Source organism: Enhydra lutris, unplaced genomic scaffold (assembly GCF_002288905.1).
Source record: "Enhydra lutris kenyoni isolate GAN:26980312 unplaced genomic scaffold, ASM228890v2 scaffoldscaffold12, whole genome shotgun sequence".
Lineage (NCBI taxonomy): Eukaryota > Metazoa > Chordata > Mammalia > Carnivora > Mustelidae > Enhydra > Enhydra lutris.
This window is the reverse complement of record NW_019154096.1, coordinates 25,199,504-25,223,311: the sequence shown is the minus strand read 5'-3', so window position 1 is coordinate 25,223,311 and position 23,808 is coordinate 25,199,504. Positions and strand designations below refer to the sequence as shown.

The 23,808-nt window shown below is 41.4% G+C and overlaps 1 pseudogene; it reads right to left on the bottom strand.

Moving 5' to 3' along the window:
• LOC111144988 overlaps positions 1 to 23,808 on the bottom strand; it is a 49,099-nt pseudogene that overhangs the window by 1,033 nt on the left and 24,258 nt on the right.

Genomic DNA, 23,808 nt, shown 5'->3' with positions numbered 1-23,808 from the left:
ATCGCACTCTCTGCTCGGCGGGGAGCCTGCTTTCTCCTCTCTCTCTGCCTGCCTCTCCACCTACTTGTGATCTCTGTCAAGTGAATAAATAAAATCTTTAAAAAAAAAAAATAGCATTCCTTGGGGTGCCTGGGTAGTTCAGTGGGTTAAGCGTCATGATCCTGAGGTCCTGGGATGGAGACCCTGGATTTTAGCATTAGGCTCCCTTCTCAGCAGGGAGCCTGCTTCTCCCTCTGCTGCTCCCACTGCTTGTGCTCTCTCGCTCTATTTCAAACAAATAAATAAAATCCTTTTATTTATTTTTTTTAAAGATTTTATTTATTTATTTGTCAGAGAGAGAGAGAGAGAGAGAGAGCGCGCGCGAGAGTGAGCACAAGCAGATAGAGTGGCAGGCAGAGGCAGAGGGAGAAGCAGGCTCCCTGCTGAGCAAGGAGCCCGATGTGGGACTCGATCCCAGGACGCTGGGATCATGACCTGAGCCGAAGGCAGCGGCTTAACCCACTGAGCCACCCAGGCGTCCCTAAAATCCTTTTAAAAATAACATTCCTTTAGTATTCTTTTCATGCCTTATAATTTATACTGATATCACTTCCCTGGTTCCTGATATTGGTCACTTATGTATTATCTTTTTTTCCCAATTAGTCTGGCTAGAATCTAGCAATTTCATTGATCCAAAAGAACAACTTTGGGTTTCATCAGATTTTTCTATTCTTTTTCTGTTCTCTGTTTCATTAATTTACACTTTGATCTTTATTATTTTCCTTTTTCTCCCTACTTTGGGGTTTACTTGCTCTTCTTTTTCTAGTTTTCTTTTTAATTTTTAAAACAAAATTTTTAAAGATTTTATTTATTTATTTGACAGAGTGAGAGAGCCCAAGCAGGCAGAGCAGCAGAGGGAGAGGGAGAAGCAGGCTCCCCACTGAGCAGGGAGCCTGCTGCAGGGCTTGGTCCCAGGACGCTGGCTGGGATCATGACCTGAGCTGAAGGCAGCTACTTAACCAACTGAGCCACCCAGGCACCCCTAGTTTTGTTTTTTGTTGTTGTTGTTGTTTTGTTTTGTTTTGTTTTTAAGGGAGAAGCTGAATTTATTAACTTGAGAACTTTATCCTTTCCAACATGGGCATTTATTGTTATAAACTTCCGAAGTACTGCTTTAGCAACATCCCACAAATTCCGATATGCTACCAAATGCTGTCCCTTTTTTTCATTTAGACTTTACCTTTATGGAAAAACTGAGAAGGGGGTACAGAGAGGGTTTTCTTTTTGCTCTGAAATTTTCTTTGTCTTATATTAAAATAGCCATTCCAACTTTCTTTAGTTTCATGTTAGCATATTTTATCTTTTGCCATCCTTTTACTTTTAAGGTAATTATGTCTTTATAATTAAGGTGCATTTCTTATAGGCAGCATATAATTGGATTTTGCTTTTTTATTCAGATTGATGATTTCTGCCATTCAATTATGGTGTTTAGACCATTTTGGAAGTCTGTAAACATCTTGATTTTGTTTTCATTTTTAAAAGATATTTTCACTGGGCATCAAATTCTAAGTTGACAGTTTTTTTCAGCAATTTGAAAGTTGCATTCCAGTGTCTTTTTGCTCTCAGTATTCTGGTGAGAGATCTACAATATTACCTTTGTCTTTTTTCCTCTGTATATAAAGTATCTTTTTCCCTCTGGCCACTTTTTAATGTCCTCTTTATCATCAGTTTTGAGGAATTTGATTAAGATATGCCTCATTTTCATTTTCTTTATGTTTCTTATTCTTGGAATTCATTTGGATTCTTGAATTTGTGGCTCAATATTTTTCATCATATTTGACATTTTTTGACTATTATATCTTCAAATATTTTTTCTGTTCCCTCTATCCCATTTCTCCTCTCCTTTGAGGTTTCCAGTAACTTATATATTAGGCTGCTTGGGGTCCCACGGTTCAGTGATACTCTTGTCATTTTTTTATAGTTTTCATTTTGGATAATTTTTATTGCTATGCTTTCAAATTCACAGTTATTTCTTCTACTGTGCCTAATCTGTCATTAATCTCATTTCAGACACTGAGATTTTTCATCTCAGACACTGTAGTTGTCAATTCTAGATGTTTAATTTTTTTTTAGAAACAATCATTCATGCATCACTTAACTTCTTGAACATATGGGATATAATTATAATAGCTGTTTTAATGTCCTTGTCTGCTAATCCTAACATCTGTTGTCAGTTTTAGGTCTCTTTCAGTTAATTGATTACTCTCTTCAATATGGATTTTGTTTTTCTGCTTTTGTGTATGCCTAGTAATCTTTTTTTTCCTACCTAGTAATGTTTGATGGAATCCCAGACATTACAAAATTTTTTTTAAAATTTTTATTTATTTATTTGACAGACAGAGATCACAAGTAGGCAGAGAGGTAGGCAGAGAGAGAGAGAGAGAGAAGGAAGCAGGCTCCCTGCCAAGCAGAGAGCCTGATGCAGGACTCGATCCCAGGACCCTGGGATCATGACCTGAGCCAAAGGCAGAGGCTTTAGCCCACTGAGCCACCCAGGCACCCTGACATTATGAATTTTAAGTTAAGTGTTAAGTCCTGGATATCTTTATATTCCAATAATGTTGTTAATTTTTTTTTCTGAGATGATGCAGCTAAATTACTTGCAAAGAGTTTGAACCTTTTGAATCTTACTTTTATGATTTGCTACACAAATCTAGAGCAGCATTCAGATGAGGGCTAATTATTCCCTATTACTAAGGGAAAAGCTTCCTGAGTATTTTACTCATGTATCCTCAGTTTTTCCAGTCTGGCACATGGAAAGAGGCACTATGTCTGCCTCTGTATGATTCTAGGCACTATTCTCTAATCTTTTCATATTGTGAAAAATGCATGTGTACATGCACTAATCAGGATTCTCTGAATATGTAAGGCCCCCCACCCCCCTGCAGATCTCCAGGATTCTCTCTCTGTGCAACACTTTTCTCTTTGCTGTTTTGACTTGAGAACTCTAGCTGCCTTTATCTCCCTGGATGCTTAGTTTGTCTCCTCCATTTAAGGAATCTACTAGGCTCCACCTGGATTCCCCCTTCCTGGGCCATGGCCCAAAAAACTCTTTCAAGGCAATAAGCCACAACAATTGCAAGGCTGGCTTTGTTCATTTCATTTCTCAGAGATTATTCTCCTTTATTGCTTGATGTCTAGTGTCTTTTAAGGTGCTGCTTCTTCATCATAGAGACCATAAACATCCACACATGTAAATGATCACAACCCCCTCCCCTTACTCCCTGGTAACCACTAATATGCTTTCTGTCTCTGTGGATTTGCCAATTCTGCATATGACATCTAAAGGAATCATTCAATTATATGACCTTTAGTTTCTGGCTTCTTTCTTAGCATAATTAAATTTTTTTTTTTACTTTTTACTTTTCTAATTCCAATATAATTAACATACAATGTTATATTAGTTTCAGGTGCTTATGATAAAGTATGGAAACTAGAAACTAGAGAGAAGTGGTAGTTATACAACATTGTGCACACACTAAATGCCACTGAATTGCACACTTCATAATTCTGTGATATGTGAATTTTACCTCAATAAAAAATAAGTACATACACTAATGCCAATAAATAAATGAAAATATTCCTTCTTCTATTAGGTCTGTTATTTTAAAAAAAAATTGTTGTGTTGAGTCAGAGGGTAAATCTGGTCCCTGTTACTCTTCTCTGTGAGCCTATCATTAACTATTCCAAGATAAAATAATAACAATGTACTTAAGATTTAAAACATATATAGAAGTGGAATGTCTAGCTGGCTCAGTTGGTTAGCCATCTGACTCTTGATTTCAGCTTAGGTCATGATCTCAGGGTCATGAGATCAAGCCCTGCATGGGGCTCCATGCTGGACCTGGAGCCTGCTTAAGAGTCTTTCTCTCCCTCTATCTCTGCCCCTCTCCCCCAGCCTCTCTATAAAAATAATGAACAAATATAAAACATATGTAGAAGTAACATGTATGGTGACAATCTACAAAGGATGGGGGAAGAGAAATTGAAGTAGATATTACAAGGTTTTTACAGGTTATATGAAGTGGTATAATATTACCTGAAGGTAGACTGTAATAAATTAAACATGTATAATGCAGACTCTAGGAGCAAAGAAAAAATAAAGCAAAAAACACCCCAAACCTAATAAAAGGGAATGAAAACAACAAAGAACCATAAGACAAATGAGAAACAAATAGCAGGATGGTAAGTATAAATCAGTAATATATGTAATTACATTGAGTATAAAATGATCTAAACATTCCAGTTAAAACGCAGAACTTTTAAGATAGGGTTAAAAGGCAAAACGCAACTACACATCATCTATAAAAAGCCTATTTTATATATGAAGACACAGGTTAAAACTAAAAAGATGAACAAATATATACAATTCAAACTAATTCAAGGAAATCTAGAGTGATTAAATCATACAAAGTAAACTTCAAAACAAGGAATATTACCAGGGTTAGAGAGACATTTCATCATGATAAATAGGTCAATTAATCAAAAAGTCATTATAATCCTAAATATGTATGCACTGAACATCGAGGTCCAAAATGTATGAAATAAAAACTTATAGAACTAAAAAAGGAAATAGACAAATCTACATAGTTGGAAATTTCAACATTCCTCTCTCAGTAATTGACAGAACAAGTACACAAAACAAATCAGTAAGAATAGAAAAGAAGTTAACAACACTATCAATCAACTTGACCTAATTGACATTTATGGAACACTCCACTCAACAGCAGCAGGATGTACATTATTCTCAAGTGCTTGTGGAACACTTAGTAAGGAGCAGCATATTCTGGATCATAAAACAGAATCAAGAAGATTGGACTCAAACAGAGCATGTTCTCTGAACACAACAGAAATACATTTGAAATCAACAACAGAAAGATACCTGGAAAAGCCCCCAATATTTGGTAATTAAGTAACATCCTTAAATAAGCTTATATGGACCATATAAGAGTTCATAAGAGGGAAATCAGAAGATATTTTGTATTGGTTGAAAATGAAAACAGAACATTTTAAGACAAATGAGGTGCATCTCAAGCAGTGCTTAGAGGGAAATTTGTAGCATTAAATGATTATACTGGAAAAAAGAAGAAAGTCTTAAATCAGTATATTAAGTTTTACTTCAAGAAACTAGAAAAAGAAGAGAAAATTAAAAGTAACCAAGAGAAAATAAGCAATAAAGACAATAGGAATTATTTTAAAGTAGAAAGAGGGTGGGGCACCTGGATGACTCAGTTAAGCATCTGCCTTTGGGTCAGGTTATGATCTCAGAGTCCTAGGATCGAGCCCCACATTGGGTTCCCTGCTCAACTGGGAATCTACTTCTCCCTTTTCCTCTGCCACTCCCCTTGCTTGTGCTCTCTTGCTCTGCTCTCTCTCAAATAAATAAAATCCTTTTTTTTTTTTTAAGTAAAGGATGATGTGGAAGGAAAAGAGAGAATTCAAAAGCTGGTTCTTTAAAAATACCAATAAAATTGACAATTACTAATCATGTGGAATAAAAGAGGAGTGGTTAAAAGAAGAAACAAATGATCAAAATACAGAATAAAAGACCATCATAGATGCTATGGATATTGAAAGGATAACATAAGAATATTATAAGCAAACTTTGGGCAATAAATTTGACTACTTGGATTATATAAAGAAAATACTTGAAATGCACAAACCTCCAGAAGAAATAAAAATTCTGGATTGCCTTTTATCTATTTTTTAAATGGAGATATAATTCATAGATCATAAAATTTTATGTGACACAAAATTCACTATTTTAAAGTGTATGATTCAGTGGTTATTAGCATATTCACAAAGTTGTGCCACCATCACCTCTAATTCTAGAACATTTCATCACCCTAGAAAGAAACCCTGTACCCACTAATAACTCCCCATTTCCTCCTTCCCCCAACCCCTGACTCTACTAGTCAACTTTTCATCTCTGTGGAGTTGCCTATCCTGAAGACGCCATATAAATTGAACTGTTAACGTATAGCCTTTTGTGTCTGGCTTCTTTCACTTAGTGTAAGTTTTTAATATTCATCCAAGCTTCACCATGTACCAGTACTTCATCCATTTTTATGGCTAAAAATATTCCCTTGTATAGACATACCACATTTTGTTAATGGACATTAAGCTTGTTTCCATTTTTTTGACCATTGTGTTTCAATGAAAGTTCCTTTGAAAATTTTTGTGTGAATGTGTATTTTCATGTCTCTTGGTTATATACTTGCAACCCGTTTTTAGCTTTTTGAGGAACTGCCAAACTATTTCCACAGTGGCTGTTCCATTTTACACTCCCACCACGAATGTACAAGGGTTCCAGTTTATCTACATCTTTACCAAGACTTGTTTTTCTTTTTTCTTTTTCTTTTTTTAAACAGCCATTCTCATGGATGTGATGTGTTATCTCTTGTGGTTTAGATTTGCATTTCTCTAATGACTAATGATGTTGATGATCTTTTCACATGCTTATTGACCATTTGTATACCTTCAGAGTAATGTCTATTCAAATCCTTTGCCTATTTTAAAAATTGGATTGTCTTTTTATCCTTGAGTTGTAATAGTTCTTTATATATTCTGAATTGTAGACCCCTGTCAGATATATAATTACAAATACTTTCTTCCATTCCATGGATTATTTTTTCATTTTCTTATAGTGTCTTTTGATGCACAAAAGTTTCTGATTTTGGTGAAGTCCAATTTATCTATTTTTTGGTTGTTGTTGTTTATGCTTTTGGTGTCATAGTTAAGAAACTATTGCCTAATCTAAGGGCAAGAACACTCACATCTATGTTTCCTTCAAAAAAATGTTATACCTTTATGGACACTGGGGAGGGTATGTGCTATGGTGAGTGCTGTGAAGTGTGTAAACCTGGCGATTCACAGACCTGTACCACTGGGATAAAAATATATGTTTATAAAAAATAAAATTTAATTAAAAAAATCTTATACTTTTAGCTCTCACATTTAGGTCTTGATGCATTTTGGATTTAATTTTTGTGTATGGAACAAGATAGGGTCCATTCATTATTTTGTAAGAGGATATCCAGGTGTCCCAGCACCATTTTAAAAAGCTATTCTTGGGTTGGGTTGGGTTGCTAGGAAGATGGTGGAGTAGGAGGACCCTGGGCTGACTTCTTGGTGTGTGGCCACCTAGAGAACACCCACATCAGCATAAATAAGCCAGAAAGCAACTCCAAAACTGACAGAACAGACTTCACAGCCCGAGGTAGATAAGAGGCCACAGTGAAGCAGATCCACCCGCTCTGATCACTCTTGGCAAGATCCCATCAAAGCGGTGCCACAAGCCTGGTAGTGTGCGTGCAGCCCAGACAGGGGTCAGCACCACCCCACAGTGAGTCCTGCTCCAGGGAGAGGGTAGGATAACTGCACACCAATCTGACTGTGACCCCAGCAGTGGGTTGGGGGCAGGCAGCTGGTCTGACTGCAGGGTCCTCCCACCAAAAAAAACTTCTTGGGGGACCACACAGGGAAAGGGCCTGCAGTTTGATGCTACTTCATCTTTGGGAAATGCCTGCTCTGACTCAAGCCCAAGACAGCAAAGGACCACCCACTTACACCACAGGCACCAGATTCTGACCACACAGCCATTGCAGGCTGGACTGAAGGCAAACAGAGCTCTGCCACAATGGTAGGACACCCCTGTAGCAACATACATAGGAGACACCCCTGAGGCACCATTTTCTGGTGAAAGGAGACATTGCACTGCAGGACCTCTTCTTTATAAAGCCACTATTTTCAAGTGCAAGAGACATAGCTGACTTTCCCAATACAGAGAAACAGACACAGCAATAGACAAAATGAGGAGACAGAGGAATATGTCCCAAATGAAAGAGCAGAACAAAATCAGAGCAAGAGACCTAAACAAAATGGAGATAAGTGATAGTAAATTTAAAGTAGTGCTCATAAACTCACTAGAATTCAGAAGGGAGTGCAGAACCTCCATGAGACCCTCCACCAAGAGATAGTAGACTTAAAAAAAAAAAAAAAAACTGATTAGAGCTATTGAACTCACTGAATGGAAATAAAAACAAACCACCTGGAATAAATAACAAGAAGAAGTAGAAGAACAGATCAGCTACCCAGAGGACAGAGTAATAGAAAGTAATCAAGCTGAGCAGATGAGGGAGGGGGAATATGCAAAATGAGAATAGACCCAGGGAACATAGTGACACTGTCAAGCATAACAGTTGCATGACAGGGATCCCAGAAGGAGAAGAGTGAGAATAGGGGGCAGAAGATTTATCTGAAGAAATAATAGCTAAAAACTTCCTGAATCTGGGGAAGGAAAGAAAAATCCAGATCCAGGAGGCACAGAGAGCCCCCCCCCCCCAAAAATCAAAGAGGTCTGAACCAAGACATGAAGTAAATAAGATGGCCCAAAGTAGTGATAAAGAGAGAATTTTAAAAGCAGCAAGAAAAAGGAAAGCAGTACCATACAAGGGAAACCCCATACAGCCACCCGTGGTTTTGCAGCAGAGACTTTGCAGGCCAGAAAGGAACAGCACAATAAATTCCAAGTGCTAAATGGAAAAAAATCTACAGCCAAGAATACTCTATCCAGCAAGGGTTTCACTTAGAATAAAAGGACAGAATTTCCCAGAAAAACAAAAGTTGAAAACAAAAACAGCCACATCCCTGTCACACATGATGCCTTCAGCCTATGTGTACCAAATCCACAGTCCAGCTGCCCTCCTGCCCAAGTCAGCGAACACTGCCTGCCATCTGCTTAATGCCAAGTCAACACGCCTTCACTGCAGATTGCCAAGGGCTCACATGGCCCTCTTCCCCTCAAATTCCAACACCTATGCTCAAGTTTGGGCACAAAAGTGGGCATAACTATAACAGCAGAATTAAGTAACTCAAACAGTGACACTATTTATGTGGAATATCTAATGGATAAAAGGAGTGTGCCAAGCTGAGAATATCTTCAACAAGCACATCAAAGAACAATACATGCAGTGTGATTCTGGTTAGCAAAAGAAACAAACCCAGGAAAAATAAAACAAGATGAAATCAGAGAGGGAGACAAACCATAAGAGACTCTTAAGTATAGGAAACAAACTGAGGGTTGCTGGAGGGAAGGAGGTGGAGTGGTGGGAAAACTGGGTGATGGGCATTATAAAGGAGGGCACCTGGTGGAATGAGCACTGGGTGTTATATGCAACTGTGAATCACTGAACTCTACCTTTGAAACTAATTATACACTATGTTAATTAACTAAATGTAAATTTAAAAAAGGAACACTTGCCCCCAAAAGCTATTCTTGGGACACCTGGGTGGCTCAGTTGGTTGGGCATCTGCCTTCGGCTCAAGTCATGATCTCAGGGTCCTGACTGGATCTCAGGGTCCACATCAGGCTCTCTGCTCAGCAGGGAGTCTGCTTCTCTCTGTCACTCTCCCTCTGTGCTCTCTCTCTCTCTCTCAAATAAATAAATAAAATCTTTTAAAAATAATATAAAAATTAAAAGGCTATTCTTTTCCCACTGATTGATGTTCATACTCTTGTTGGAAATCAATTGACCATAAATGTATGGGCTTGTTCCTGAACTCTCCATTATATTCCACTGATCTATATGTCTAACCTTATGCCAATACTACACTGTCTTGATTACTGTAGCTTCATAGTAAGTTTTGAAATCAGGAAGTGTGGTTCCTCCAATTTTGTTCCTTTTTATCAACTTTGTCTTGATTATTCTGAATTCCTTATATTTCCATATGAATTTTCTGCAAAAAAAAAAAGGCAGTTTGAATTTTGATAGAAATTGCACTGACTCTGTGGATCAGTTTGGGAAGTATTGCCATCCTAACAACACCAGGTCTTCTGATTCATGAACATGGGATGTCTTTCCATAAATTAGGTCTTCTTTAATTTCTTTCAGTAATGTTTTGTCATTTTTGGTATACATATAAGTATTGCATTTCTTTAGCTAAATTTAGTCCTAAGTATTCTTTTTGTCACTATTATACATGGAAGTATTTTTCTTAATTTCATTTTCTGATTATTCTTTGCTGGTATACCAAAATACAGATGATTTGTGTATGAGTCTTGTGTTCTTCATCTTGCTAAAGTCATTCATTAATCTTAATTGTGTGTGTGTGTGAATCCTTTAGTGTTTTCTATACATGAGATCATGTCATCTATAAGTAGAGATAGCTTTACATCTTCCTTTCCAATCTGGATACTTTTGATTTCTTTATATGATCTAATTCCTCAGGACAATGTTGAAAAAGAAGTGGTAAAAGTGGACATCCTTGTCTTATTCCTGATTTTAGAGCCCACATCTATTTTTTTTAACTGATTCTCTAGTGAGAAACATTCCTTTAAAGAAAATTCTTGGCCTCTGATGACTTAATTGATTAGTTATATCAAACATTTAAGGATAAATTAATACCAGTTCTACAGAAAATCTTCCAGAAAATGGAAAAGTAGGGAACACTTCCCAATTCCTTTTATGAGGCAAGCATTACCCTAATACCAAAACCAAAGATATTATAAGAAAGGAAGGTCACAGTCCAACATCCCATGTCAACAAAAAGCAAAGTACTTTAACAAAATATTAGTGAACTGAATCTACAATATCTGAAAAAGTTGATGCATCATGACTAAGTATAGCTTATCTCAAGAATGTGAGGTTGTTTTAACATTCAAAAATCAATGTATTTCACTAACTTAATAGAGTCAAAAAAATCCCCCAAACACATGATTACCTTAATAGATACAGAAAAAACATTTAAGAAAATGGAATACTCATTCATAACTTAAAAACAAAATAAATTCAGCACACTAGGAATAGAAGGGAACTTCCACACTTGAGAAAGGGCATCTATGAAAAATCAACAGTTAACATGACACTTGATGGCATAAGTCTGAATGTTTATTCCTAATGTTGGAAACAAGGCAAGAATTTCCACTCTCATCATTTCTGTGGAACAATGTAATAGAGGTCCTAACAGACAAGGGAAAGAAATTAAAAGGCTTATATATTATAAAGAAAAAAATTAAAATGATGTCTTTTGCAGATAATATGACCATTTGCCCATGTAGAAAAGGGTTCAATAAAAAAAGCTGCTAGAATTGATTAGTGAGGTTAGCATGGTAACAAGATTCAAAGTTCACTTTTTAAAATCCTGTATACTAAAAATAAATAGATGAAAATTTAAATATTACAATATCATTTATAGTAGCAAGAAAAATATGAAGTACTTTGGAGCAAATTTAATAAAATATATGTTATTCCTATATACTAAAAACTATAAAAGATTGCTCAGAGAAATTAAAAAATGATCTAAACAAAAGGGAAAGACATACTATATTCATGAATCAGAAGATTCAGTAGTGTTCACAGAGCTGGTGCATTTGCTATCAAAATCCCAGATAGATATTTGGAGAAATTGATAAGTCCATTCTAAAATTCATATGGAAATTCAAAGGAATAGCCAAAGCAATTTTGAAAAACAAAACAAACTTGGATATCTAACTGTACCAGATTACTTGGAAATCTTGCCATATCAGATTTCAAGCCCTACTACTAGATTACAATAATCAAGACATTCTTACATTGGCATGATTATAGGTATTTAGCTCAAGGGAACAGAATAGAGTACAGAAATAGCCCCAAACATATAAGGTCAATTGATTTTTGATGAATGTGCCAGGATAATCCAATGGGGAGAGAAAAATCTTCTCAACAGATGATACTGGAACGATTGTATGTTCGTGGACAAAAAATGAATCTCAGTTAATATACACCACACAAAAGAATTCAGTCAAGATGGATCATAAATCTAAAGATGTGAGCTAAAGTTCTAAATGTTTATGACAAAACACAGTAGAAAATCACTATGACCTTGGGTTTATTAGAAATTTAAATCTCTGATTAAAAAACAGCACAAACCATAAAGTAAAAGTTGATAATGTGGACTTATTCCAAGTTAAAAAAAAGCTTGCTTTGTTCTTCAAAATTTAATGATAAAAAGTCATGCTATAGACTGGGAGAAAAATATAAAGAACTTGTATCCAGAATTTATAACAAACTTCTACAACTTCATAAGAAGAAGATAAATAATTCAATAAACCATGGGTAAAGATTTGAATAGATTTTTCAGCAAAGATAAAAGAATGGAAAATAAACACATGAAGAGGAGCTCGGGGTCATTACTCATTAGGGAAATACAACTCAAGCCATAACGGGATACTTCGACACACTCGCTAGAATGGCTAAAATGATACAGTCTGCTGATATCCAATGTTGACAAGAACGTGGAACAAGTGGAACTCTCACTTGCTGCTGGTGGGAATGTAAGATGGTACAGCTACTTTGGAGAAACAGGTCGACAGTTACTTGTAAGCTAAACGTACACCCAACCCAACCTAACAATCCTACTCCAAGGTATTTACCCAAAGAAAACATGTTCATAAGAAGAATTTACTTCAATGTTCATAACAGTTTTGTTCCTAATGGCAAAATGAAGACAACCCAAGTGTCCATCAACTGATGAATATGATTAAATGAATAAACAAATTATAGTATATCCATACAGTGAAGTACTAGTCAGTGATACAAAGGACTTAACTCTTCATTCTCACAACAACATGGGTAAATCTCATATGCATTCTGCTGGGTTAAAGAAACCAGACACAAAAGAATACATTTGGTATGATTCCATTGATAAGAAATGTCAGAAAATTTGAAACTATAATGTCAGAAAGCTGACCAGTGGTTATTAGAGGCCACGATTGGAGGTGGGTGTTTGACTATAAGAGATTATGAGGAAGTTTGTTTGAGTGATGGAAATGTTATATGTTGATTATGGTGGTAGCTACATGACTGTATATATTTGCTAAGACCCATCAAATTATACATTTAAAATTGGTGACTCTTAGTATGTATACATCATAACTCAATAGAATAAATCATCTCTCTAGGTAATTCTAATATACAGGCAGGGTGGAGACCACTGACTCAAGCTCAAAGCCTTATCTTATTGATGGAGAAACATGAACACCTGGGAAGGGAAAGCATGCAAGAGACACTGAGTCAATGTCTATAGTTGGTGGGTGAGTCGGTGAATGAATTGATAAATAATATGACTGAGTGAGGTTATTAGAGAGCAAACCTTAGAAATCATGTCGTCTTGCCCCCAGATCTTTCCCCCTGCATTGGGATTAAGGAAAACTTAAGAATTGGCTTTTAAAGGAGACAGAGAAAGTACAGGGGTAGTCTGTAAGTACAGGGGCAGCCTCAAAGACAACCTGTGAGGCTTGTCCACAAGGTGGGTGGAGATCAGGAATGATGGGCTTGGGTACGGTTGGCTTGATTACTCTTGACCTTCCCTACCAAGCTTCAGGTCCCGAAACAGAATGCATTTGAGATGGGGTAGATGGGTTAGGATTGGTATATTGGAGTGAAGCCTGGCTACTCAGAACGGGGTCCAAGGGTCACCAGTATTAGCATCACTTGGGAGCTTCTTAGAAATGTGAATCTCAGGGCTCACCCTAGATCACTGAATTGGAGTCAAGAGTCTAGATTCTTCAAAGTTTGAGAAATAGTCCAGTAGAGGACTTTTTTTTTAAAAAAATATTTTGTTTATCTATTTGACAGACAGAGATCACAAGTAGGCAGAGAGAGAGGAGGGGAAGAGGCTCCCTGCTGAGCAGAGAGCCTGATGCGGGGCTCGATCCCAGAACTCTGGGATCATGACCTGAGCTGAAGGCAGAGGCTTTAACCCACTGAACCACCCAGGCGCCCCCCAGTAGAGGACTTTGCAAAATTTTGGAGGCTAGGGGAGAGGACAGGGCCAGAGATCATTTCTTATTTTTCTCCAGAGGCAGCAAACTATAAAGAGAAGAATGCTGGGCCATGGGGAGGGGCAGGTCACTTCCCTTTCCATGAGTTTTAGTGTTCTCATCTATAGAATGGGCATATGGAGAATTCCTGCTGAGCATAACTGTCATATAGGGGAAAGGAAAAGGCAGGTGTGAAATCACCAGGGAAGCTGTTGGCTGCTGACACCTCTGCCACACCACTCTGTCCCCCTTTGCCTGTGACGTGTAATATGCTGGTTTTCATTCCCGGCACACACTGACCTCCCCAGCTCCAAGCCCAGGCCCATACCCACAGTTGGAACTCAGTAAATTCTCATGGCCTTATGGCAGTTTTATGGCCATCTGGTCTCCCTTTCACATTGCTCTCCTTACCGGTTCCTAAAGATAGATAAGAGCAAGGAAGAAGCCCCATCCCAAGTATTCTAAATGGAGGGGAAAAATTAAAAACAAGGATAGCTTGTAGGAGGCTGCTCAGGAGTGCGTGTTCTTGGGGCCTTACACCTTCTGGCATCAGGGGCCCCTGAATCTCCTGAGACTTCCAGGAATTGGTTCTTGGGATAGCTGACCATTTTAACAGGAGCCTATCCTATGCATATATTGTGATGGTTCAAGAGACAAGAGTATCCTTTCAATTCCACCTTCTTCTGAAGAGGAGGACTCAGGTGTAAGGCAGGATTGCAGCAGCCCTGGGCTCTTGGAGCCTGAGTGCTGGCAGTCCCCTACCTGGCCCTGGCAGTTGGATTTCATTCCCACTGAAGAATAGCTAGTCCAACAACATATGGCCTCAACATGTTTAATCCTTGGCCCCCATGGTTCAGCCACATGCCATGTGATTCCTCTGGCACATACAGTCACTGCCTGCATTCATCTTCCTCCCTCAATATACTGATGTTACCCCCTTGGAATATGTTGTCAATCCTTTCTGCCTCCATTATCTCTCTTCTCATGCATTCCTATTTCCACAGCATCAAGTTAATTTGCCTTGCATTCATTGAGAACCCCTGGCACTAACTGCTATTTCTGGAATGCTTAGGGACACCACTGGCATGAGCTGGCACTCCCTCTGGCACAGGGAAGAATTCTATGGTCATGGGCATGCTCACTCACTATGCCCTGGACGAGGGCTAAGGCACCTTTTCCAGTTCTCATTCTATGTGTGAACCAGGAGGCATTGTCCCCCTGCCTTTTTCAAGATCCTGTAGGAGCAATTGGGATTGATTTCACCTAAGTGTACTCTTCTTAGCAGGGGTAATGTCTATACTGCTGTCAAGCATAACATTGTCAAAATGGAACTTTTTGATCCTGCTCCCCATCTCAGTAAGTGCACTGTTACCTACTTACTTACTTAAGCCAGAAACTCAGGTACCAACCTTGAACCCTCCCTTTCCTTCATTCCCCTCATCCAATCCTGCTGGTGCCCCAATGACCCGTTTCCAAATCTAGTGAGCACTTTTCTATACAAATCTGTATTAGCTTCCTATGCCTCTGTAACAAATGCCTACCAACTTGGTGGTTTAAAACAATAGAAATTTGGGGCGCCTGGGTGGCTCAGTGGGTTAAAGCCTCTGCCTTCGGCTCAGGTCATGATCCCAGGATCCTAGGATCGAACCCTGCATCGGGCTCTCTGCTCAGCGGGGAGCCTGCTTCCCCTTCTCTCTCTCTTTGCCTGCCTCTCTGCCTACTTGTGATCTCTGTCTGTCAAATAAATAAATAAAATCTTAAAAAAAAATAGAAATTTATCCTCTCTCACTTCTAGAGTCCAGAAGTCTGAAAGCAATTTCACTGGGCCAAAATCAGGATGTCAGCAGGGCCACACTCCCCTGGAGGCTCTAGAGGACAACTGCCTCCCTGCCTCTTCCAGCTTCTGGTGGCTGCTGGCATTCCCTGACTTGTGGCCCTAGCACCCCATTATCAGCCTCCCTGGCTGCACTGCTCCTCTTCAGTCTGTGTCAAATCTCCTTCTGCCTCTCTCTTATAAGGATATATGCATTTAGGACCCACCTAAATAATCTAGGATAATCACTCCATCTCAAGATCCTTGATTCAATCACATCCGTAAAATACCACCCCCTCCTTTTTTTGCTGTATAAGGTGACATTCACAGGTTCCAGAGATTAGAGTGTGGATATATTTTGGTGATAGTGGGGGGATGGCTTAACATGCCACTCCATTTTCAGTGGTTAACCACTGTCTTTGAAACTCTTACTTCTCTTGGCTTCCATTTTCTTTCCTCTTTGATTGGCCACTCCTTTTCATTTGCCTTTGTAAGACTCCATTAGCAAGATTTCTATCATCCACTCAGTTGCTGAAAACCCATGAGTCATTTTTGCTTGCCCTTTCCCTTCATGCCTGTCCACAGCCAGCTCATCAGACAATCTCTAAACTGTAGCCCAGGTCTTCCATTCTCACTTCTCCCCAGCTCACTTCTATTTGCACGACCACTACCTTTGTGGTTCAAACCACTCTTCTCCCTCACCCAAAATAGACTCTGTGACCAAAGGAATGTATCAGAAGATCCAGATGCCTATTGAACATCCTCTCAGCCTCTCTCTAATTCCAGCCACGATTGCAGTGAACATTTCCAGGAAGGTTTCCACTGAGAATGTCTTAGCTCGAGTAAATGATGTGTGATTTCTTTGCTTACTATACTAGGGTTTCTCTGATGCCATAGTATAGGACCCCAGCAGAGATCTTCACAGCACAGGGCATGTGCAACCTGGAAGCATGGCAGGGAGAGTCAACACTGCTGGGCCAATAGGGAGATGGGAGTTGATGTAGAAATGTTCCTTTCTGTGGACCATCATGTGGAAAAATCTGAGAGGTATGCCATATCCTCCTGAGAAAGTTTCAATGAGATTAGCTCTGATTTTATATGATGGGAAACAACTCAGTAATGCATATTTGTATTGGGTTTTTCTGTTTCCCTCTTTACCTTGTTCTTCATCCTTGGCACCTGGGATTGCTTTCCAGATAAACTGCCTGCCCATGAGTCTTTACTTCAGATCCTGCATCTGAGAGGAATCCAGGCTAAACCAGTGAACCTTCCAAAATGCCATAATTCCAAGGCTCTCAGCCGCCCCCCCACCAAAATCTTCCAAGAACTCCTCAATGGTCTTGTGTTAATGGCAAAGCTTTTCCTGTGCCTGACAAGGGTCTGAAGAATTTGTTTCATTCCTGACTCTCCAGTACCATTTTCCTCACCTTTCCACTTCCCACCTCAACCTCACTGCCCTCCTATAAGTGTCCTTTCCTCTCTGAAATTTCTTTCTCCTCAGGACCATCAGGAGATGGTCTGTCTTGGAGCTCTTTCTTGCCTGCTCTTCTTCGAGATGATTCCAGCTTATTCCTCACCTCTCAACTCAAGCATCATTTTCTCAGGGACCTCCCTTACTTATGGATCAGGTACCACTCCACATTATGCATTCTTCAAGTATAACTTGGATAAATTTCCTTCTCAGAAATGTTTATTTTGCTTGAAGCTTTCCTTTTATTTGTGTTATTATATGACTAACGTCTGTCTCCCTCTTTAGATGATAAACCTCAGGAGGATAGAGATTGTTAATTTTTGCTCTTTAGTTATCCTCAAGATCACACCTAGTGCAAGGCACACAGCATAGACATTCAATATTTATTGAAGAAATGGATGAATGAATAAATTAGAGCATAATTATTCCACAATGTTTGAGATATATATAGACTATAGGAATATGGTATTTTTCTATGTTCTTTTCAAACAAATTAAACCTGGCTTCAGCACTCACCAACCAATATCAGCAACTTTCAAGACTCCTCCCAAGCTTCAATCTGAACAAATGCCTCAGGCTTACAGAGTCCTAGAACAGCAGAACTGGCTCTGTTGTTTACTGGGTGCAGGAAGTGACCCCTCCCCATTCCTTCTTGCTCTGTCTTGATTGAGTGTGCAATCCATTCCAAGGTTTGTGGCTCTAACAGAGGCTCTACTTCTCCCTGCCAGCTGGCCCCACAGGGACCTTCACCTTGCCATTCAATGACTAGTCCTCACAGCCCCCACACAGCTAGTCTGCTGGGAGTCCTGCTTCCTGGAAATGGTCTCAGGTCCATACATCCTTCCTTCCCAAGAAGCCTGAAATGCTGTTCTCTTCAAAAGCTGCAGAGGCTCAAAAACACTCAGGTGCCAGCTTGTTTTTCCCTTCTCAATTCCAACACACACTCCCTTTTCCTTCTCAAAGGGTCTGTCTTGTGGTCCCAGGAGTCATACTCAAAACCTCAAAAGAGCTTGTTTGCCTTTACTGGGAGATGATGGAGGAGGCTGGTGAGTGCTACAGCAATGCAGTGGTTAGTTTTTCCCCTCTTGTGTGGTGGCAGGATAAGCTTCCTGTATTCAAGGTTATGTTCTCCTAAGGATGGAAAGAATAATATTAAAGCACCTACAATATTGAATTCCTAATGACTCAATGTGTTCCATTTGCGTACAATTGTAGGTGTTTCCTACCTTCAAACCCCACTGTGCCTCATGACTACATTACTTGGGGCCATCCTTGGTGTGTTGCTGTCCACGGTGCTGAAGCATCATCAGGCTCAAAGGTGAGGTTTCACTTCTGTGCAACCTTTCCCAGGACTCATACATTTATTATTTACTTTTTAAAGTGAAAGATTTTCAAAAACCTGTTGCAGCAGAAATAGAATCAGGTCTCTCTCTTCCCAATGTATGTAGATGATTCTTGTATTTTGGGCAATTCCATCTAAAATTTTCTTTCTGGAAAGTTAGGGGAGGGTTGGAGCCCCACCCAGTGTGCACCCTGTTTATTTATGAGTGTTACTGTGTTTGAGAGAGATGCTGATATTTGGGTGGGGGAGGGAGTGTGCAGCTTGGTCAGTATGAAGCCTGGCTGATCTCATTCATTTTCTTTAGCTAGATGCTGAGTATAACCTGTCCACTTGGTTGTCTGTGCTAGAGGCCTCTGAGTCATCACCTCCTCCATCTGTCTCACCCCCATAGCCTGCGAATCACCAAGGCTAGTTCAGAAGTGTGTTCATTCACTCTCATCCCATCCTACCACTGTGGCTTTGAGCAGACCCTCAGCTCTGAATCACAGCCACAGTTTCTGGGGCTCCTATCTCCACATTACACCTGCTTTTGAGCCTCCACACAAGTCAGGAGGCTCCCCACTTTGACAGTTACTTAAGAGTCAGACCCAACCTCTTACTGTGGCTTCTTGCCAATGACCATGCTTGGTTCTTCCTCTATGCATTTGTATATGCTGTACCTCCTGCCTTCATTACCTCCACTCTTCTGTTTAGCAAATTCCTCATTCTTCTACACCCAGCTCAAAGGGCCGTCTTCGCTGGAGACTTTATTGATCTGTGCATGCTTGGGCCCCACACAGGTCCACACTTCCACCGCCCACAGTAACGCCCCACCCCCCAGCTTCTCTGTCCTCCTCTCTCAGTTCTGGGGCAGGATTATGACAGTCTTATCTTTCTACCCTCTTCATACTAAGCCAAACAAATGGTGGATGCTCAACAAAAATTTGCTGGAAACATGGTTGGCTAGTAGATTTTGTCTGTCTTATCAGTTGAACCTTCCTCAGAGATCAATCTCTTCCATCTGTATCTAGCAGCCATGTTGGAAACTCCTCCTAGCCTCAGTCCCTCTCACGTTAATTCATTTAACTCATTTCTTCAAGGGCACATTGCAGCTGGTAACTCATACCTTATCCCATCTTTCAGAAGCCTGAAGCTTGTGTCTGTATCACCTCCCAATTCACTTTGGTTTCTCTGAGTAAGAGCATTCCAGTCCTTTCTGCTTTCTCATAGATTACTGTATTTAAGAATGTTACTTTGTTTTAGTATAGGAGTCTGTGGCGAGAGAAAGTGAGATATCCATTCAGTTCATAAGGCTAGGAGGCTGAAAATAGTCTTCCCCTGGCCTGTACTCTGTTTTTCCTTCTCTTCTTCTCCTGGCAACCAGGAGCTAAGATCTCCCTAGCATGTGCCCAACCCTCAGCTTGCCTAAAATGCTCCATGAACCAAGCTCAGAATGAGAAAATCAAGCAAATATTTACCTAATGCATAGAGGAGAAGGAATTCTCCCCCAGTTGAACATGAGTCCCGATATATTCCTGCAGCCATACCTCATTCACTCAGGCCATAAAACTCAGCCTGAAAGCACTTGTGCTCTAGGGCAGGGGAGGGATGAGGATCTATAGCAGCCTCTGCTAAGGGTAGGAGGCAGTCATATAGTGGGGCCTCAGAATTCTTGAGCCTCCTATTGTATGTGTGTATGGGATGGTAGTATTCCAAGTGTTATGAATTTGGGGTTTGAGATGGGGACTCTAGGTGATTGTAGGGGCCAGTTATGGATATAATGGAGGGAGAAGAAAATGTTATAGGAGTGGAGTGCATAATTTCAGACATGAGAGAAGAGGTGTTCCAAGGAATGGAAAGATAGTGAGGTGGGTCAAAGAGTGCAGGGTGGATATAGGAAAATAGACAGTCCTAGCTGAGGGCTAAGAGTTTTTAGTGTGGATGAAGGGGAGCATTCTAGATTTATGTATCAGGAATACAGTTCTAGATGTAGGATAACTTTAGAGAGGGCAGAATCCTAGGTGTGACAGATGGGAGTAAAAGGACATCATGCCTGTGTTTGGGTGTCTATGTGTGTGTGTGTGTGTGGTTTGAGGCTTATAGACCAGGCTGGTCAACACGTGAAATGCTGAAGCAGGTGAAAACTAAGATAGGAAGGGTTTAAGACAGGGCAGAAGGTAGAGCTTGTGGCAGAATTCTGCTGCCCTGAGAACTTGAGATCATCTGGGGCAGCTCCCTGCCCACATTGCTCTCAGAGCCCTGTCCCTGGCTTTGTATACAGAGGGCCCCTTCAAGCTCTAGCAGCCAGGCACCAAGCAGTCTCTCCACTCTACCATGTGTCCCCACTCTTGCTACTTGCTAGATTGGGATACAGAGTAAATCCTTTCCAGAATGTGTTCCAGAAACCCAAGTAAATGAGATGACCCCAGGAAAGGGAGCCTGGGAGGAACAGCAAGTGCCCTGGGAACATTGTTGATGGGGTTGGAGAAGATAGGGAACCTTGAGTCTGGGGGTCAAAGATGGCCCCCCTGAAATGGGCTTTAAAGGACCAGAAAGATCTGGGTTTAGGAGGGGGATGTATTATAGCAAAGCAGTGAGAATGAGGTTGCGATGGAGCCTGGGCAGGAGTGGGGTGGTGGGCAGTGGAGAGGTCAAATTAGCCACAGCAGATAGTTTGGATGATCCTGAAGGGATTGCAAACTCACATGTCTGAAGGAGCCAATCAGGTGATGTGAATGAGTAAAGCAAGCCAGGTACAAGGTGAAATTAAGAAACTTGGGGATGGAAAAATGGAGAGAGTGCCCCAAATAGCTAAGGACCTTCAAGATGAAAAATAAAATGAAACACTGGGCAGGTTAAATGAAATCTGGCCCATGGGCTACCAGTTTAAAACCCCAAGAGAGTAGCAAGTGCTTTGGTTGACAAGGCGTGTATGGCAAAGGCCATGGATGCCCCGCCCAGGTGAAGAAGAACGTTCTGCAATAAGGCCTAACTGCCAAGGACCACAGGGCAACAGTGCTTTCTAGATGGTGCCTTCCCCTTTCCTCACAAGGAGCTAACAGTTAATAGTGGACTCAGCACAGTTGGCCTTGGACCCATATTTTGCTTGCTAGATAATCTCATTCCCTCTCCATCAAGGCCTTCCAACCCAAGAATCCCTAAGCAAAGCCCCCTTTCCCAAATGCCTCCAAGGCCGGTCTTGCTTTGTGTACAGAGTGTCATCTCCCAGCCCATCACAACACTCCAGCGCACACTGGAGCTGACTTGGGCCTGCCTGCTTCCTTCAGGCTTGACTCCCCCCTCCTCCCGCCTCCCAGAATCACCTAATCCCTTTTCATCCCCCTCTGGCGAGGTGGGCAGAGGAAGGCTCCAGGCACCTCAGCTCCCATTGTCTGTGCTCCTTGAAACGTTTAAAGGGATTAAGGGCTGGGGGCTGGGCTGGGGTTGCCTTCAGGGATGTGTGTTCAGTGGGGGAGAAGATGAGATTCCATTCCCTTCCATCCCACCCGTCCAGAAGGGCTGGTGAGTGCAAGATAGATGGCGTGGATAAGGGGGCATCCAATTAATTCCAATTTAAACCCAATTTGGTCTCCTTTATAATTAGAACAGCAGGCGTGTTTTAATAGTGGATTATCTCTCCCGGGCAGTCGTTTGTCACTGCCCTTTCTCTGCACTGGGTCTTCGGGACCACCCCACCCGGGCAGGGGAGATGGAGCTGGGGGAGTGGGGTGGGGCATGGATGGGGAGACTGCTGGGCACGGGTCACAGAGGAGAGGTGACCACAGGGGCTCAAGCCCCATCTTAGCCCATGCCTTGCTGAAGAAAGTCCTGCTCTGTGCCTCGGTTTCCCTGGCCATAAAAAGGGGGAGGGGCATATCAATGGAGATTCTTTACTCTGACAACCAGAGAATAAGAGAGAGGAAAAACTGATGGTAGATCTAGAAGGGGGGACTATAGGGCTCAAAAGAGGAGGCAGAGATGGGGCATTGTTGTGTGACCTCGGGTGAGCCATTGACCTTTCTGTCCTTTGGTTTTCTTACCTGGCAGATGGGGACAGTGATGACAACAATCATGACAGAATATATAATTTACAATAACGTCTTAAAATGGCCCCACAGCCGCATGTTTTCAGGTGAGCTCTCACAGAGAAGGCCTCCGCCCCTGTCCCTCTCCACCCTGTTCACTGCAGAAGCCCTTTAGGGACACACTAGGGAAAACACTGTCAGACACAGGTAGCCATAGGACACGGGGACCGTAGCTTGGCTCTGCAGGGGCCCAGGAGGTTCAGAGGGGGCTTCAGATATGATCCTGAAGATTCCAGAGCCCCCTTGGGCAAAACAAAGGCTGCGCTCTCCTGGCTCAAACTTGTGAGCTCTTTGCAGTTTGGCAAATACATTTTCAGTCCAGGTCTCTTTGGGCGCTGCCCACCCCTCGAGTCGATAAGGTGGTTTTCATCATTGTGTCTTCTGGCAGGTAGGGAAACTGAGGTTCAGAGAGGAAAAGGTGATGCTTGGGGGCTAGCTGTTCTATGAGGCAGAGAAAGTTGGTCAGTCCCCTGCCCTGAGCCCAGCCTTGCCTGGGCCCAATCCCCACTTTACCGACGAGGTACCCCAAAGTACCCAGCTCCAGACCTGAACCAATGAATGGCTTCTGGCTTTTTCCCTGGGGCAGGGTTTCTGTCTGCAGGGGCCAGAGCCTACTCCACTGGGCACAGAGCCGCTAGCCCACAGATCTACCCTGCCACCCTCTCCCTCCCTGCCCCTCAGCCCTAGAACCTCAGCCACTGCCTGTGGCTTCACAAATCCTCCCAGGGACGTCTGGGTAATTACAAGATTCTTCATTTACTGATGACACTTTTCATTACCCAGAATGAACACAGCCTTGTTCCCTCCCCACTGCTCAGGCAGGGCTGTTCCTCATGTCTGTTGGTTGATGAGCCAGGTTGGGGCTGGTATGTTCCTCCCCTGGGCCTCAAGACAGCTGTCCCTGCCTCCAGATGCTTCACCCTGTGGCACTGGCTCTTGTCTCCTCTGCGGGCAGGGCTCTGTGCTTGGAACCCCCACGCTGAACCATCCAGCCATCCCCCTGCCCACCCTGACCCCCCACTCTTTGCCCTAAAGAAGTGAAGTCTCAAAGACAGTAAACCGCTTTCCCGAGTTTACAAATTGGATGGGTGAAAAAAATCCCGGCTCCTCGCTACCAACCCCTTGCCCCCACAAAAGCCCCATTCCTGAATCAAAACATTTGAGAACCCCAGATTTTATAACCAAATGCAAATGGAGAGCCAAAATCCCCGATTCTTGCTCTCTGAATCTGTCATGGGGTCATTCATGAGAGGCCAAGTCACGCCAGCACAAGACTGA